The following is a 3980-nucleotide window of genomic DNA, read 5'->3' as shown; positions in this document are numbered from 1 at the left end:
TACCAGAGCCACAAGGGCTCCCTGCTAAATAAGACATTAAATGGAATATGTCATTGTATTTTAAAAGTGGAGCCTAAATTGCAGGTTCTATGAATTGTGGTTGCTTTCTCATATCTAATGTAAAATTTAAATCAGGCTTGAACATCTGTAGGCCCAAGGCAAGAATAATAAATAAGATTCATATAATATGTGTTTCAATATTTAAAATTTACACAGCAAGTTCAACTATGCAATAACATATGTTTTGCTCTCCCACTTTGACAAATATACCTTCTTAGTAAAGGCCAGATTTGAATTCGAAATCTTGGTTCCTGTGCTCACTTCGGCAGCACATATACTAAAATTGGAATGATACAGAGAAGATTAGCATGGCCCCTGGGCAAGGATGATACGCAAATTCGTGAAGTGTTCCATATTTTTTCAAAGAACTTACATGACTCCACTCTAAGAAGACAACCAACCCAATTAAAAAATGGGAAAAGGACTTGAACAGACACTTCTCCAAGGAGGACATACAGAACGTCCAGAGACACATGAAGAGATGCTCAATATCGTTAGCTATCAGAGAGATGCAAATTGAAACCACAATGAGATACCACTTTACACCGGTCAGAATGGCTATCATAAACAAAGCAACAAACAACAAATGTTGGAGAGGTTCTGGGGAAAAGGGGTCCTTAGTTCACTGTTGGTGGGATTGCAGACTGGTACAACCATATGGAAAACGTATGGAATTTTCTCAGAAAAATAAAAATTGACCTGCCTTTTGACCCAGCAATTCCACTGCTGGGATTATGTCCTAAGAATCCTAAAACATCAATATCAAAGAACCTATGCACCACAATGTTCATAGCAGCACAATTTACAATAGCCAAGAGTTGGAAGCAACCTAGGTGCCCATCAGTAAATGAATGGATCAAAAAATTGTGATACATATACACCATGGAATTCTATGCAGCAGAGAGAAAGAAGAAGCTACTACCCTTTGCAACAACATGGATGGAACTGGAAAGCATTATGCTGAGTGAAATAGGTCAGGTGTTGAAAGACAAATACCATATGGTCTCACCTTTAACAGGAAGCTAAATAACAAAACAAACAAGCAAGCAGAAAAAAAACAAAGACACTGAAATAGAGAACAAGGGGGCAGTGACCAGAGGGGAGAGGGAAGGGAAGTTAAGGGGAAAAAGGGGGAGGGATTTGCAGGAACAAATAGGAATGACACAGGGACGAGAACTAAGGGGAGTGGAAATGGGAGGGAGGTGGAGAGCATGGGGCGGGGGAGGCTGGGATGGGAGAAATAGACAAAAAACTGTACTTGAAAAATAACTAAATAAAATTAAAAGAAGAAATCTTGGTTCCTTAAATTTCAGCACCAGAATATGGGGATATTAGGAGAGCTGACCCACACCATTATCCTGGAAAAGCCTTCATATACACATTTTTGGGCAACAGTTGACCTGCCTGGGCTCAGTCAATTCAATCAGTCCCCTACAAACAACTCCACTTTGGCTACTTTGGCCTCTGCGCACCTTGTATGTGTAACAGCTCATGGAAGACAGAGCTACAAGAGAGGAACATGGTCCAGAAAGCAGTCCCAAACTCCTCCAACCTTCTCCAAACTCCTCCAAACCTCTTGTGGAAAGAATTCTATATCTCTGTACCACAGCATGATCTGGAAGAAGGGTAGGGTGGACGTCATCAGCTTAACTATTTCTATCCCATTGACTTTTTGGAATGCTTGTCCTATCAGGAGGAACATGGCCAGAAGCATAAATACACCACAGTTTTATTACCCATTCAGGTATTTTTGTTAAACATTGCAGCCAGGTATAGATGGAGTTCTAGTTAGTGGCAGAAGCATCTTGTTTCCAATTATGGAGCAAAAGTGGGTACTGGGCAAAGCAGCAGGATCTATAAAAAACACTTCACTGGTGGAAGCACCAGTGAAATAAGACTTTCTAGCAGAGGAAACAAGTTAGTAAAAACCTGGATAGATAGTATAATGCTTCAACTGTTAAGCAGAAACTCTTAGAAAAAATTTTATAGAGAAGAATTTAGTTTATAAAATTGTTCATTAATTACCAGGCTCAAGTTTATTTTGATGAGGATAGAAAAGTCATGTGTGTGTGTGTGTATGTGTGTGCATAATTTTAAGATATACAGCTAAATTGAAAATAACTCAAACTGGAATATGTAACACATGTACTTTAGTAAATTATTCTAAATAACATTTCTTTTTAAATGTACTTTTAAAGCTTTCCCAAAGAAGATAAGGAAAAACTAAAACATAAAAACTACTAACACATTTGCACGTCTTCCAGATATCTCTCTCTGTAGCTCTTTTGCGGTATCTTTCTATCTCTCTATCTCTTTTCCTGTCTTTGCCTCTGAGACTACCACTGAGCACAACTTCTGTAAACATATCTAATGTCCATCATCATATCCTAACAATAAATACACCATTGGGAAAACAACCCTGTTTACAATGCAACTCAATGGGCAAATCTTACATAGACAACAATGTGGTAATGACCGGAGAGAAGGGTCAGGGGCAAGGGCAAGGGCTTTGTGGAGGTGAGAAAAAGGGGTAGGGATGGTGTCCACAATAAAAAAAATTACCAGATAGAAAGAAGAAAACTTGTCAATTGTAACAAATATCATAACACTCTAAAATATGAGCATATCTAAGAAACAGATGTAGCCCGTACTTTACTAAAAAATTCCTTTATTAAATGTGCAATAGTAAAAGTCGTGAGTTCACATTCAAAAAAGGAACATTCACATTGATTCAATTATAATTGTCATAGTAATTCACAGCTAAAATAACTGGAAGCAGTTCATTATATTAACCAACTACTTCAGTTTAGATTGCCAACTGTATTAAAACTAAGTAGATACCATAAAAATTTTAACTTAAATTTGACAGGGCTCTGAATGTCATTGTTTTCTTGAAAAATACATGCTAGAATATTTCTAGTTTCATGGAACAAGTAGCCAATTAAAAGTTTCTGTATCTGAAATCTTCAATAAAGTGTAATATTATTTTCAATCGAGAAATAAGTTCTGTGACATTTTCTTCATTATTACAAATACTTTGCATTATAGTTATTATTTTAATCAATAATTAAATAGGTGTTTCAGGCTTTGCTACTGTTACCATCAGTATTTAAGGAGAAAAGGGGAGCAAAGGGAATTAGCTATTTAGTTTAAAGTACTGGAGTGCAAAAGCTGGCTTGCTTAGCTACAGAGCTACAGATTTTCACAGTCAAGAAGATTACAGCATTACTCTACCAAGGGGATGAACAATATTCTCGTTTCCCTTCTGGGACTGGATTTTGGGGGCATGTGGAGAGAGGTGCAGGATCAAAGAGGCCTGTCAGTCTATCTAGGAGGTATGAACCCATCCAACGCATGCCAAAGCTTAAAAAGTTTCATTGGCCAATTAGAAAAAGCATCTGGTCCATGCCAAACCTAAGATAATATAATTCTAGGATAACAGAAGACCTTCTCTTGTTTGTGACCTATACTAGCCTCATGCACTCACGTGTCCTCTCTCAATAATCCGTGTGGACTTAGTAGCCACATGGCCCCTGGCCATGCAGATTCCAGGAGCGAATCTGGATATGGCAGCCCAGCAAAGGACTGCAGCTAGAAACATATGCTATGCTAGCTGCATCCTGGAATAGACTGTACATTAGTATGGAGCAGAAACTCTTGGCAATGGTCTTTACACTGGACCTACTTAAGACAAGATAGGGCACTTTCTGTGTTGCGAGAGACAAGGATGCACGCTGAGAAGTCAGGAAGGAAACACTCTTAATTTTATATTAACAGAAAGGTTCACCATAGAACCCTTTTCTTTTGTGTGGGTCTCAGAAAAAGTATTGCCCTTGTGACACCAGAGAAACTTGTTTTGCAATGATAGCACTGCTATGGTAGAATTAATCTTTACATTGTTTTGGTGTCTTGTGCACATG

At 38.2% G+C, this 3980-nt stretch overlaps 1 non-coding gene across 1 annotated transcript; it reads left to right on the top strand.

The window, feature by feature from the left end:
- The first annotated feature begins 313 nt into the window (after positions 1-313).
- LOC119056076 (U6 spliceosomal RNA) lies at positions 314-420 on the top strand. Its single transcript, XR_005083814.2, has one exon. It is a non-coding gene; the product is annotated as a U6 spliceosomal RNA (small nuclear RNA).
- The last annotated feature ends 3560 nt before the right edge of the window (positions 421-3980 follow it).

The sequence above is a fragment of the Artibeus jamaicensis genome, unplaced genomic scaffold (assembly GCF_021234435.1).
Source record: "Artibeus jamaicensis isolate MK-2021 breed Jamaican fruit bat unplaced genomic scaffold, CSHL_Jam_final scaffold_369, whole genome shotgun sequence".
NCBI classification, from domain to species: Eukaryota; Metazoa; Chordata; class Mammalia; order Chiroptera; family Phyllostomidae; genus Artibeus; species Artibeus jamaicensis.
The sequence above is the reverse complement of the archived record's forward strand: the minus strand, read 5'-3'. Positions and strand labels throughout refer to the sequence as shown.